Source organism: Sapajus apella, unplaced genomic scaffold (assembly GCF_009761245.1).
Source record: "Sapajus apella isolate SASKATOON/1434 unplaced genomic scaffold, GSC_monkey_1.0 scaffold7, whole genome shotgun sequence".
Lineage (NCBI taxonomy): Eukaryota > Metazoa > Chordata > Mammalia > Primates > Cebidae > Sapajus > Sapajus apella.
The window spans coordinates 12838662-12853668 of NW_022436947.1; the positions used below are offsets into that span (position 1 = coordinate 12838662).

At 44.5% G+C, this 15007-nt stretch overlaps 2 pseudogenes; both read left to right on the plus strand.

The window, feature by feature from the left end:
* Window positions 1–2620: 2620 nt before the first annotated feature.
* On the plus strand, window positions 2621–2688 carry LOC116550466 (annotated as a pseudogene).
* Window positions 2689–2927: 239 nt separating this feature from the next.
* On the plus strand, window positions 2928–2968 carry LOC116550467 (annotated as a pseudogene).
* The last annotated feature ends 12039 nt before the right edge of the window (window positions 2969–15007 follow it).

Consider the following 15007-nt stretch of genomic DNA (forward strand, 5'->3'; position numbering starts at 1 on the left):
AATTGCTTTTTCCTCCTTGCATATTCAGTAATATTGACGCTGACACAAATACTACTGTTTGCACATTTAGTGATGAAAACTTTGGTGACAACCTTAACCATGCTGACTGTCCTTTGGTCTGAGGCTAAAGCCACTTTGGCAGGGCAAGGTATCATTTCATAGCTTGCCCAGGAATTATCAGAACATCTGGTTGTCAGTTGGGGCTGGACCCAGGTTTTGTGACGCTAAGAGTTTGTAAAATTTCAGAAACTCTTAAAAGTAAAAAGACTAGATGGAGGGGATCATAGGGAGTTATTTTTTAATGGGTGCAGAGTTTTATTTAGGGAAGATGAAAAAGTTCTGGAGATGGATGCTGGTGATGGATGCAAAACAATGGGAATGTACTGAATGCTACTGAACTGTAAACTCAAAATGGTTAAAATGGTGCATTTTATGTTGTGTATATGTCACCACAGTGAAAAGACACTAGAACTTAACAAACAAAATTAAAACCTCCCCAAAAGTATGATATGAAATTGCTAGGGTTCTCCTAGGGCCTCATGAGGCCCATATGATTTAGAGGCCCTGAAGCTTAAGTTTTATTATCTTTGTGGTAAGTCTGTCCCATTTAAATCTATGTCACTATTTAAAACACTTTATTATTACATAAGCAGTGCCAAGCTTTGAAGAATATTGGAAAATACAGCAAGGCTTTTGTTTGTTGTTTTGAGACAGAGTCATGCTCTGTCACACAGGCTGGAGTGCAGTGGTGCCATCTTAGCTCACTGCAACCTCTGCTTCCCGGGTTCAAGTGACTCTCTTGCCTCAGCCTCCCGAGTAGCTGGGATTGTAGGAGCCTGCCAACACACTCGGCTAATTTTTGTATTTTTAGTAGAGACGGGGTTTCACCATGTTGGTCAGGCTGGTCTTGAACTTCTGACCTCAAGCAATCCACCCTTCTCTGCTTCCCAAAGTGCTGGGATTACAGGCGTGTGCCACCACGCCCAGCAATACAGCAAGTGTTTAATAAAACTCAGCATAGTCCTTCCTCCTGAAGGGGTGTGTGATGAGATCATACTTTAAATATTGTTTTATAACTTTTTAATAACCTGCTTCATTTAGTTGACAGTCTCTGCCTTTGTGTATTTTCCTCTTACCTAATTTTCAGACCATATTATACTTTCTCCAGTTAACCAAAATTATTACTATAGCTGATTTATCCAAATCAGTACCCAATCCAGGACCAAGCATGTTCCCTTAGCTTATTTTAATCTGATATATTTCTCTTTTCAGGACGCTTATTAGTGAAAGCAATTGAATGAGTTGTCCTACAGCATGCCCTACCTTCTAGGTTTCTTTGCTTGCTTCCATGGCGTGATGTTTAGCTTGATTCTCTACTGCTTATTTCCTGTGAAATAGAAGTTCTATCTAAAGGGTTACTGGATTCAAGATAGACTTTTTTTTTTAATTAAAATAGTCACTATTTCTTAGTAAAGCTCTATCACAGGATCTCTGTCAGATATTACTCTTCTCTCCCCCAAAAAATGCCAGGAGGGAGGCTGGACGCGGTGGCTCAAGCCTGTAATCCCAGCACTTTGGGAGGCCGAGGCGGGTGGATCACGAGGTCAAGAGATCGAGACCATCCTGGTCAACACGGTGAAACCCCGTCTCTACTAAAAATACAAAAAATTAGCTGGGCATGGTGGTGCATGCCTGTAATCCCAGCTACTCAGGAGGCTGAGGCAGGAGAATTGCCTGAACCCAGGAGGCGGAGGTTGCAGTGAGCCGAGATCGCGCCATTGCACTCCAGCCTGGGTAACAAGAGCGAAACTCCGTCCCAAAAAAAAATGCCAGGAGGAAAATACACATGACGACTGCATATCAAAAGTATAATGATCCCAGGAAGTAGAGGAAAATATTTGATAAAACTGTTCTTTGCACTCTCAAGAAAATTAAATATAATATGGGCCCTCTGAAAGAAAAACATAGAGATGCCAAAATAAGATAAAACGATGAAATGGTAACCCAAAGAGGTAAGCAAAGAAACAAGAAAAAGACACTAAAGATCTGGAAGTCAGCCGGGCGCAATGGCTCACGCCTGTAATCCTAGCACTTTGGGAGGGCAAGGCAAGCAGATCACCTGAGGTCAGTTCAAGACCAGCCTAACCAATATGGTGAAACCCTCTCTACTAAAAATATGAAAATTAGGCAGGCATGGTGGCATACACCTGTAGTCCCAGCTACTCGGGAGGCTGAGGCAGGAGAATCGCTTGAACCCGGGAGGTGGAGGTTGCAGTGAGGCAACATCGTGCCACTGCACTCCAGCCAGGGTGAAAAAGCAAGACTCCATCTAAAAAAAAAAAAAAAAAAAAAAAAATCATACAATAAAGCTGCAGAGAGAGATGAAATGATTGATCCAACACACAGACTGAGTCCTTGGGGATTAGGGAACAAATGAAATTCAAAAAAGTAATAAAAACATAAAAAGAAAGAGCCATTTTTAAAACAAACAAACAAAAAGACCTGATTTGACAAAAGAACAGAATTCACTATATTGCAGATAAACTGAGTCAAGAAGCCACTGAGACCAGTCTAGCTCTTGTGAAGTTCCTAAATCTTAGGGATAAAGAATGCATTAACTAAGCATTACTACTCTTTTAGAATTTGTCTAGCAGGGCTGGGTGTGGAGGCTCACTCCTGTAATCCCAGCACTTTGGGAGGCTGAGGTGGGCAGATCACTTGAGACCAGCCTGGCCAAGACGACGAAACCCTGTCTCTACAAACAATACAAAAATTAGCCAGGTGTGGTGGTAAGCACCTGTAGTCCCAGCTACTTAGGAGATTGAGGCAGGAGAATGGCTTGAACCCGGAGACGGAGGCTGCACTGAGCTGAGATCATGCCACTGCACTCCAGCCTGGGTGACAGAGAAAGAAAAAGAAAAAAAAGAAGAATTTGTCTAGCAGGTTTTCCAGTTTCTGGAAAACCCCATACTTAAAAAACAAAAAAACAAAAAAAAGCATTATACTACAAACATCCAGATAGGAGAAGCTGACAGTCTACCCAGGGGAAAAAAGGAGACAGGCCTCAGACTTCTTTCCAGCAATTTTAGATGGCATAGGACAGTGAAACAATGGAGAAAGAATGTTGAGAAGAAAAGTATGTGACCTCATAATTCTATAAATGGCTTAAAATTCATTCAAATGTAGCAAAAATAATCTCAAAACACTAAGCACACAAAAATATATCCATAAGCTGGTTCTTTGGAAAAAAATTCTTTGGATCACTAAACATTTTACTTTGTGAAAACATGGACATATAACATTAAATAGGAAAATATAACTATGTGCAAATAAAGGGGAGGTGCAGGCTTCTGGGTGAAAGTAGTGGCATGAAGCTATACTACTTAAGATGTAGTCCAGGTAGTCCAAGACTCCAAAATATTGTGACTTAAAATAGAATTTTGATTCTCTCTTACATAATAGTTCAAAGGTCAGCAGTCCAGAGCGGATACAGTATCTCTGCCATTCTCAGCATGCGACTTTGAGCTCTGGGTCCTAAGGTGGCTACTCCAGCTCCTGCCATTATGTCTGCATCCTGACCAGTGAGAAGAGGGAAAAGAAAGGGGAGTGCACACTCATTCCTTTTAAGGCTATGACCTGAAAATGGCATAATCACTTTTGCTCACATCCCATTGGTCGGAATTCAGACATGTGGCCACACCCAGGTACAAGGAAAGCTGGGAAATGTAACTTTTCACTGGGTGGCCATGAGCCCACCTAGAACTGGAGAATTATTTATTATTTAAGGATGAGGGCTATTGATGGACAATTAGCAACCTGTGCGAAGAAGCTGTGTCATAGAATGACTCCCCTGCCGTGCACATTAAGTATATCATTTTTTAAATAACAAAAGATTAACTATTGATAACCTAACAAAGAAAATGTTTAAGTTAGGTGGCCTCAGGGTAGGGAAGACATAAAATCTGGAGATAGCCTGGTAATAGAGAAAAAACGCTAGTTAATAAAATTGTGCAGAGTTCTCACAAATTACTCCCTCCCCCTCCCCAAATTGGAGAAGAGCAGTCTGAGGGAGTGAGTAATCAGTTCAGGGACACAATTCAAGAAAACCTTTTAAAAGTAGAAGGGGCCGGGCACGGTGGCTCACGCCTGTAATCCCAGCACTTTGGGAGGCCGAGGCAGGTGGATCACGAGGTCAAGAGATCGAGACCATCCTGGTCAACATGGTGAAACCCTGTCTCTACTAAAAATACAAAAAATCAGCTGGGCATGGTGGCACGTGCCTGTAATCCCAGCTACTCAGGAGGCTGAGGCAGGAGAATTGCCTGAACCCAGGAGGCGGAGGTTGCAGTGAGCCGAGATCGCGACATTGCACTCCAGCCTGGGTAACAAGAGCGAAACTCCGTCTCAAAAAAAAAAAAAAAAAAAAAAAGTAGAAGAAAATAATTCAAGAAAAACCTTCATAAATCCCCTATCATTCACAGCACTGTCTCATTAGAGACAGAAAAGCCCAGCTGGGCTCACCATTGTTTAGTTCTTCAGGCTGATTTGAAGGATTATCCCATGAGAATAGGATACATCTACAAATAGAAAAGAGGGCGTTTAAAAATTTTTCAGGAGACAATTCAGCCTTAAAAAAGAAAGAAATTGGCTCCGTTCAACAGCTCACACCTGTAATCCCAACACTTTCAGAGGCTGTGGGAGAACTGCTTGAGCTCAGGAGTTTGAGATCAGCCTGGGCAACATAGTGAGACCTTGTCTCTACTAAAAATTTTTTTAAAAAGTTAAAAAGGCCAGGGGTACTTGCATGCACCTGTAGCCCCAGCTACCTGAGAGGCTGAGGCAAGAGGATCACTTGAGCCTGGGAGAGCAAAGCTGCGGTGAGCCGTAATCCCACCATTGCGCTCCAGCCTGGCAACAGGGCAAGATCCTGTTTCAAAAGAAAAAGAAAAGAAGGGAAGGAGTGAAGGGGGCGGTGGGGGGGCGGGTAGCAAGAAAGGAAGGAAGGGAGAGAGGAAGGAAGGAGGAAGGAAGGAAGGAAATCCTGCCGTAGGCAACGCCATGCATGGACCTGGTGGATATTATGCTAGCTGAAATAAAGCAGACACAAAAAGACAAATATCGTATGATGTCACTTATACATGGAATAAAAAATGGTTGGCCAGGTAGGGTGGCCCATATCAGTAATCCCAATAGTTTTGGGAGGCCAAGGCGGAAGGATCATTTGAACCAGGAGTTCAAGAGTAGCCTCAGCAACATAATGAGACCCCATCTCTACAAAAAAAACTAATAAAAATTAGCAGAGCCTGTGTTCCTGGGCTAAGGCAGGAGGATTGCTTGAGGCCAGGAGGTTGAGGCTGCAGAGTCATGATTGTGCCACACTGTACTCCAGTCTGGGTGACAGAGAGAGACCCTGTCTCAAAGAAAAGAAAATAGTCAAACTCATAGAAGCAGAGTGTAAAACAGTGGTTGCCAGGGGCTGGGTGGGGGTGAAGATGAGATGATAAAGAGTACAAAGTTTCAGTTGTAGAATAGATGAGTGAGTTTTAGAGCTCCAATATGTGCCATTATGCCTGCCACTAACAATGCTGTATTATATAGTTAAAAGGCGTGGCGGCCCACGCCTGTAATCCTAGCACTCAGGGAGGCAAGGCAAGTGGATCACCAAGTCAGGAGGTTGAGACCATCCTGGCTAACGTGGTGAAACCCTGTCCCTACTAAAAATATGAGAAAACTAGCCAGGTGTTGTGGCACGCACCTGTAATCCCAGCTACTTGGGAGGCTGAGGCAGAATCGCCTGAACGCAATGGGCAGAGGTTGCAGTGAGCTGAGATCGTGCTACTGCACTCCAGCCTGGGTAACAGAGCAAGACTCTGTCTCAAAAAAAAAAATTTCCCAAGAGGGTAGACATTGAATATATTGAATATTATTCACACACACACACACACACACACACGCGCGCGCACGCACATGCGCACACACATACACAAAATAATAGGGCAGGAGGAAAATTCAGGAGGTGATGGGTATGTCTATGGCCTTGATGATAGTAGAGTTGGCTTCACAGGTGTATACTTACCCCCACACTCATCAAGTTGTATACATTAAATATAGACAGCTTTTTACATTTCAATCATTCCTGAGTCCTCATCACCCCAGGCCCCTGGGTCCTCATCACCCCAGGACCTTCACCCTATGGAAGAGTGAATGTCAATAACACAACCTGCAGCCTTCCAACGCCATTGTAGTCCTTTGAATTTCCCATGAGGAGTTGCCTTACTGCCTGCAGTGTGGCAGCAAGCAGGGAAGAAGACAAAGGTGAGCCCATTAGGCGCAGATCGCAGGATGCCCAGGGATGAAGGATGAGGCAGATCTGAGAGCTTCTCAAAGACAGAGGGCTTGCTCAGTAGGAGCGGTGGCAGATGAGGGAGTCAGCCAGTGTAGTTGGGAGACTGGTTACATGAGCAATTGAGTAAACATATTGAGGATAATGGTAGCCAGGTTTCTCACTGTGGGAGAAGGTTCTTATAAGCATGGCAAGATTGGGAAGGCTAGAAAGAACCCAGAGGTGGTAGACTGAAATTGGAGATATCAAAATGAACTCAGTTTAAAATATATAGAGAGAGAGCTGGGCGCGGTGGCTCACGCCTGTAATCTCAGCACTTTGGGAGACCGAGGTGGGTGTATCACGAGGTCGAGAGACCGAGACCATCCTGGCCAACATGGTGAAACCCTGTTTCTACTAAAAAAATACAAAACTTAGTTGGGCCTGGTGGTGCACGCCTATAGTCCCAGCTACTCGGGAGGCTGAGGCAGGGGAATTGCTTGAAACCGGGAGGAGGAGGTTGCAGTGAGCCAAGATCGTGCCACTGCACTCCAACCTGGCGCCTGGCAACAGAGTGAGACTCTGTCTCAAAAAAAAAAAAAAAAAGATAGATAGATGGAGATATATAGTTATAGGTGCAAGAGTGAATAAAAATTTATGTGTGTGGCCAGGCACGGTGGCTCACGCCTGTAATCCCAGCACTTTGGGAGGCTGAGGTGAGTGTATCACGAGGTCAGGAGTTCAAGACCAGCCTGGCCAAGATGGTGAAACCCTGTCTCTACTAAAAACTACAAAAATTAGCCAGGTGCAGTGGCAGGCACTTGTAATCCCAGCTACCCAGAAGGCTGAGGCAAGAGAATCACTTGAACCCCGATGGCAGAGTTTGCAGTGAGCCAAGATCGTGCCACTGCACTCCAACCTGGGCCACAGAGTGAGACTCCATCTCAAAAAAAAACAACCTGTGTGTGCATGTATGGATGTGTGTGTGTGTTTTCCTAACTCTGTTCATTGAGAGGGCCTAGAAGCAGTGACACCACAGCAGGAAGACCTGCACTAAGTGTGTATGTTGGTTTTCTAAATACCATCTTCCACTCTAAAGAACCAGGATTTCTTGGAGAAATGGCTGATTCCAAGACTGGGACAGGAAAAGTACAAGATAAGAGTGGAACCTCTTGTTTGCCAGAAAGGAAGGAAGTGTTCTAAGAATGAAGCTGACAAGTCAAAAGAATGCAGAAGGCAGCCTGAAGGTGCTCCCACTGGCCAAATTTGGGACCGTTTGAATATCAAAGCAGAAAATGACAGTAATGAGTTACAAACTCTCAAATAAAATTGGAACCTATTAGTCATACTGATGGTGGGGGGAGCCTCTTCTTTACAGTAGAATGCCGACGCTTCATAGTAGGAGGGATAATGGAAGTAGGAAATCACCATTTGGCAGGGCGCAATGGCTCGCACCTGTAATTCCAACATTTTGGGGGTCCAAAGTGGATGGACCACTTGAGCATAAAGTTCAAGATCAGCCTGACTAACACAGCAAGACCCAGTCTCTACAAAAATTAGCGGGTTGTAGTGGTGTGCGCCTGTGGTCCCAGCTACTTGGGAGGCTGAAGTGGGAGGATCACCTGAGCCCGGGAGGTGGAGGTTGCAGGGAACTATGATTATGCCACTGCACCCCAGCCTGGGTGACAGAGTGAGATCCTGTCTCAAAAACAAACAAAAAAACACCAAGAAAATCACCATTTGGCACCATCAGAGTTGCAGCTGATTCAGGCAGAAGTTTTCAATAGAGGCTAAAGCTAGTGAATAGAGGAGGTTTGATGAATGCAATCTTGGGACATATTTTTGGAAAAATCTACTGAATTACAGAGGGAGAAAGGAAAATGTCATGGTAGAAAAATCTGGCAGACAACAAAATCAGTCCTCCCATATGCGGCTCTAAGGACAGCATAGCTCCATTCCCAGGGTACTCCTGCCGAGGAAACAAGACCCAAGTTTGATCATGAGGAAACACCAGACAGACCCAGGCAAAAACATAAAAGTCTGTGCTGTCTACGTGAACAAGAAAGGCAAGGAAAGGCCAGGAAACTATTCAGGATTGGGGGATGAGGGGTAAGGGGAAGACCATACTGACAACACATGGAAACCAAATTCCATGTATATTCCCGAGGGAAATGTTTCCATCAGCTTTATCACCCAATCTGGAAACGACCCAGATGTCCCTCAACGGGTGAGTTGATAAAGAAACCACATTACATCCACACAGTGGAATACCATTTGGCAACAAAAAGGAACAGACTATTGATTCATGCAACAATAAGGCTAAGTGAAAGAAGACAGAAGGCTCCATGTCGTCAGGTTCCATTGACCTATTTTGAACTCCTTCCTCTGACAGTGAGAAAGCTGGCTCTCATGATGTTTCCTTATTTGTTCAATCCTAATACGTTGACCATTATAATGTAATGTAGTTTCAGAGTTGCTAACCCATATTGTGTAAGAAACAAATTTACCAACTAAAGCAGGGGTCCCCAACCCCCAGACTGCTGCAGACTGTTAGGAACCAGGTCACACAGCAGGAGGTCAGTGGCCGACAGTGGCCTTCATCTGTATTTACAGCCTCTGCCCATTGCTCACATTATCACCAGAGCTCGGCCTCCTGCCAGATCAGCAGCGGCATTAGATTCTGTTAGTTGCATTGCTCGGGCGAAGAGATCACCAGGCGGGCTTTGTGTGTGCAACGAGGCGGTTTTATTTCACGCTTGGGTGCAAGGGGGCCAAGTCTGAGAAAGGAGTTAGGCAAGGGGCGTAGGAATGGGGACTGGTTATATATGTTGGGGCAAATGGTCAGTTAAAGGTGGTTATCTATTTTAGGGAGGGGAAGGGCATCACAGGATGCATTATGGTGAAATATGGTACTGGCTGGATGTGAGGCCCGCCTAGATGGAGGGCTCACATTTCCTTTCAGTGGGTTCCACCGGGACTTAGGAATGTGTGGATTTTGGTATCTGTGGGGGAACCAAGCCCTCTGTGGATGTGTTTCTTTCCTCTCTGGCTCCTTCAAGATGTCCTTTTTGTTTTGTTTTCAGCAATATGAACTTAAAATGCATAGGTAGTACTGTGTGTGTGTGTGTGTGTGTGTGTGTGTGTGTGTGTGTGTGTGCGCATGCTTGTGTTTGTCTCCTGCTTTATGCTCTCTAAGCTTCTTGGATCTGTGGTTTGATGGCTGTCCTTAATTCTGAGAAATTCTTGGCCATTATTTCCTCAAATATTTCTTCCCTTCTCCTGGGATTCCAGCTATGTGTGTATGTTTCAAGCTCATGTTTTAATATTGATTTTAACATCGCAATGGCTCATGCCTGTAATCCCAGCACTTTGGGAGCCTGAGGCGGGGGTGTCACTTGGGGTCAGGAGTTCAAGAACAGCCTGGCCAACATAGCGAAACCCTGTCTCTACTAAAAATACAAAATTAACCAGGTGTGTTGGTGCATGACTGTAATCCCAGCTGCATGGGAGGCTGAAGCAGGAGAATGGCTTGAACCCTGGTGGCGAAGGTTGCAGTGAGTTGAGATCGTGCCACTGTGCCGTAGTCTGGGTGACAGAGAGAGATCCCGTCTCCAAAAAAACTCCCCCCAAAAATACAAAACAAAACAAAAAATCTTACTAAATGGGAGTATTAAAGAAAGCAAGAATAATTGAAAATTACAAATTCGATATCACTGCAATTCACATGCTAATTGTCAAAAGGAAAATATGATATGATGCACCACTGCACTCCAGCCTAGGTGACAGAGAGAGACCCCATCTCCAAAAGAAACAGGAAAACAAAAGTATAAAGAAAGCCTGAAAGTAAAAGAATGAAAGAAAAATATACTATATAAGCGCCAACAAAAGAAAGCTAGTGAGCTATATAAATGTTAGTCAAATGGACTTTTTTTTTTTGAGACCGAGTTTCACTCTTGTTGCTCAGGCTGGAGTACAATGATGCCATCTTGGCTCACTGCAACCTCCACCTCCGGTTCAAGCAATTCTCCTGCCTCAGCCTCCCGAGTAGCTGGGATTACAGGCACCCGCCACCATGCCTGGCTGATTTTTGTATTTTTAGTAGAGACTGGGTTTCTCCACGTTGGCCAGGCTAGTCTGGAACTCCTGACCTCAGGTGATCTGCCTGCCTAGGCCTCCCAAAGTGCTGGGATTACAAGTGTGAGCCACTGTACCTGGCCCAGTCAAATGTACTTTAAGCCGAAAACCATTGCTAAAAAGAAAAAGGACTACTGTGTAACAATAAAAAGTTCAATTCACCAGGAACATAAAAAAAAAACCTTAAATGTATAGTAGTCTCAATCTACATGAAACAAAACGGACAGAACTGCATGTAGGAATGGACAAAGTCATAATCACAGAAGGTAACCTTAATGCCTTTCTGTAATTGATAGAGAATGCAGACCAGATCAGTAAGGATATAGAAGCTTTAAACATGATTAACAAACTCGATTTAATAGACCATAGGCAGAGCACACTACACCCAACAGTTGCAGAGTATGCTGTAATTTTAAGTACATAGGGAAATTTACAAGTAAAAAATGCTTTATGAGCAATAAAGGCAATATTCAAATCTAGATCACAATGCCCTTAAGCTAGAAAGCACACAAAAAATTACTAGCCTGTGGGATTCAGTGGGATTCAGACATCAAAGTGATTGTAAATCAGGAGAGTGCAAGCATCCCTGAAAATGCTCAGGAATGACAGCGAGTGGCCTAGGGGCTTGAGTCACTTCCTTCAGATAATAAAAGAATCAGTGACCTTAGAAGGTTACAGAACTTGACACCCTCAGATTACACAAGAACGAATGAATTATTAAATAAAAAGTAATTGAAGTGTTTGTTGCAATGAAGTGGTTTTTTTGGCTGGGATGGCAGGGGGGATAAACAGGCCCCAAAATTGCTTTAGTTCTGAATTATTGGAATCTTTTTGTAATACATATCTAAAATTTTTATTAAAAAATTCATTGAAATGTTCGTGAGTTTAATTCAGTTGGTGTCTTGCTAAGTGTAAGAGACAAGGAGTTAGAGATGGCTGTGAGGACCGGAACCTGGCTGCCCTGGAATACTGTGGTGAGGACAGAAACCGGGACTTCAGGATTAAGAGCGCTCAGGAGAAGACAGTAAATTAGCTGGTACAGGAGGTTCCCCTGTTCCCTAACAGGACCATGGTAGGGAACCCCCAGGGCTCAGCTGGCTGGAGCAGGGGCCGTATAATGAGCAGGCATTGGCGGGACATGATGGCTCATGCCTGTAATCCCAGCCTTTGGGAGGCCGAGGTGGGTGGATCACCTGAGGTCAGGAGTTTGAGACCAGTCTGCCCAACACGGTGAAACCCTGTCTCTATCAAAAATACAAAAATTAGCAGAACCTGGTGGCACAATCCTGTTGTCCCAGCTACTTGGGGAGCTGAGGCAGAAGAATTGCTTGAACCTGGGAGGTGGAGGTTGCAGTGAGCCAAGATCGTGCCACTGCACTCCAGCCTCGGTGACAGAGCGAGACTCCATCCAAAAATAATAATAATAATAATAAAGTAATAAAATTAAAATGAGGGAGCTTTGGAACCTGATCCTATGAACAGGACAGGAATCTAGGGAGGAACCCTCCCTCCCACAGTTGGCCCAGAAGAGATTGAAGATTATAGGACCTAGTTGGAGTCAGTGTGGCATGGACTAGGGAGGGGTGGGAGAGACTGAGGTGTGGGTGATGCCATGACTGGGATGGAGCCAGGGAGCAGGAGAGGCTGCCCAGGACTCTGCTCTGAGAGCTGGGGAGAGGGTGTGGGAAGAGCAGAGCAGAGGAGCCTAGAGAAGCAGCCCCAGTGTTGGGGGAGGGGAGGGGAGGCAGAGATGGTGCAGGAACTGTCTAAGTGCCACCAAAGTCAACAGAGAAGTACTGGGGAGGTCAACATTCCTCCAGTGTTGTGGTTCTCAACCCTGTCAAGACCCGAGTCCTCTTTTTATGACAAATATTTTGTCACACCATTTCACCAGCCTGAAATAAAAATCATAGTGATTGTAACCTACCGATACATATAAATTTTAAAAATTGATATCCTGCCCCAACTGTATATACAAGGAAAATATAAAACAATGCATAAATCATTATGTAAGTGCTTGTGCATGACTTCATTCAAAGTCATGAAATAGAATCAGAAGCTTGTGGCCGGCGCGGTGGCTCATGCCTGTAATCCCAGCACTTTTGGAGGCCGAGGTGGGCAGATCTCCTGAGGTCAGGAGTTTGAGACCAGCCTGACATGAAGAAACCCTGTCTCTACTAAAGTAATACATTAGCCGGGCATGGTGACACATGCCTGTAATACCAGCTACTCGGGAGGCTGAGGCAGGAGACTCGCTTGAACCTGGGGGGCAGGGGTTGCAGTGAGCCGAGATCGTGCCATTGCACTCCAGCCTGGGAAACAAGAGTGAAACTTCATCACACATACACAAAAAAAGAATCAGAAGCTTGTACCCAGAATGCAGTAGTTACAAAAATAGACCCATAAGGTTTATCAAATTTACTACTCAAAAACAGTAAAGATCTACTACAGATTGGTAAGTGCGGTTCAAAATAGTCAATCAGGGTGGGGTGGCGTTATTTCGAAGTCAATGAAATGCTGGGGTTAATTGGCTCCGCCAGGGGGCTGGGAGGGGCAGAGCCAATCTGGTGGGGTCCCAACTGTGGCGTTGCGCCACCTGGTGGCAATTGTCCACTCAGCTTACATGGCCGGGTGAAGAAATTGAGGTCTTAGCCAGGAGCGGTGGCTCACGCCTGTAATCCCAGCACTTTAGGAAACCGAGGCAGGTGGATCACGAGGTCAAGAAATCGAGGCCATCCTGGCCAACACGGTAAAACCCTGTCTCTACTAAAAATACGAAAATTAGCTGTGCGTGGTGGCTCACGTCTGTAATCCCAGCTACTCTGGAGACTGAGGCAGGAGAATCCCTTGAACCCAGGAGGCGGAGGTTGCAGTGAGCTGAGATCGCCCACTGCATTCTAGCCTGGTGATAGAGCAAGACTGTGTCGAAAGAAAGAAAAAGAAAGAAAGAAATTGAGGTTTTGAGGCTGGCTGGGATTCCCAGGACCAGAGGTGATGATTTCAGCAGTTTCTGGTTACTTGGTGCCCATTTTCTTGGTTTGACCTGGGGAGACCTGTAGGGAGAATTCTGGACCCAGAGGAGAGGCCCTGCAGGAGTGGCCTGCTTTTTCCTGCTGGCTTTGCTCTTTTCTCCAAGCCCCAGATAAAATCAGGGTTGTGAGGGGATCTGAACCCACTTATTAAATAGATTTTACTGTCCTAGGAGCAACTTTGTAATGTTTTTCCAAACTGTGAGCAACTTTTGGTTAAGCACCAAAAGAACCCCTCAAAGTACCATCTTCCTTTGATTTACATGATGATTACATTCCTGGACAACTCTGAGTATATTAAAATTGGGTGAGTGGGTGGGGGAAGTTAAGGTCTAGACTCAAGTAGTTGTAAACAGGTTCTTCACCTGCCAGAATGGTTGGAGTGGCATAAGGAGATCATTATTTATTCTCTGCAGGGCTTCTAGCATCATGGGCCTCAACTGCTAGAACGCCGTTAGAGCCCTCCAGCCATGGTGACTCCCCAAACACCCTATCATTTAAGAAACGCCAAACACCTCCTATGGTGGGGTTCTGCCCACTGAGACTCATTGACTTAGAATCCTTTTTCTTTTTTCTTTTTTTGAGACAGAGCCTTGTTCTATTGCCCAGGAGGCTGGTTTTGAACACCTGGCCTTGAGTGAGCCTCCTGCCTCAGCCTCCCAGAGTGCTAGGATTATAGACGTGAGCCACCACACCGGGCCTGACTTAGAATGTTAGACCTGAAAAAAGTTAATAATCTTGTTACACATCTCAGTCTAGACAAAAAACCGTGTTGACAGAGAGACTAGAGAACTAGAGAAAGTTGATAATTTACATTAGGATCCACTCTTGATATTGTACATTCTATGGGTTTGGACAAGATATAATGACATGTATATATCATTACAATATCAATATCATACGGAGTATTTTCACTGCCCTAAAAATTAACTGTGCTCCACCTATTCATTCCTCCCTCATCAACCCCTTACTGTCTCCCTAGTTTTGTCTTTTCCAAAATGTCATGCAGTTGGAATCATACAATATGTAGCATTTTCACATTGGCTTCTTTCACTTAGTAATATGCATTTAAGGTTTCTCCATGTATTTTTGTGTCTTGATAGCACTGAATGATATTGTATGAACATATCACATTTTTTCTATTCATTCACCTATTGAAGGGCATCTTGATTTCTTCCAAGTTTTGGCAATTGTGAATAAAGTTTCTGTAAACATTCAAAAAATAAAATTAAAAATTATAAAAAGATTCAGGGAGACTTCTTTACTAGACAACTTAGAATCTTTATAAACAAGACTGAGGCTATATTAATAATGCTATCTCCTGAGGGAACCTGCAGTGGAGGGCATCTGAAGGCTGGAGAAGGGTACCCAGGGGCGTATGCATCAGGCATAATGCATGGAAATAATGCCAGGTCACACCCTAAGAATAAACTCAGTATTTTTTTTTTTTTTTGAGGCAGAGTTTCACTCATTTTACCCAGGCCGGAGTGCAATGTCGCGATCTCGGCTCACCGCAACCTCC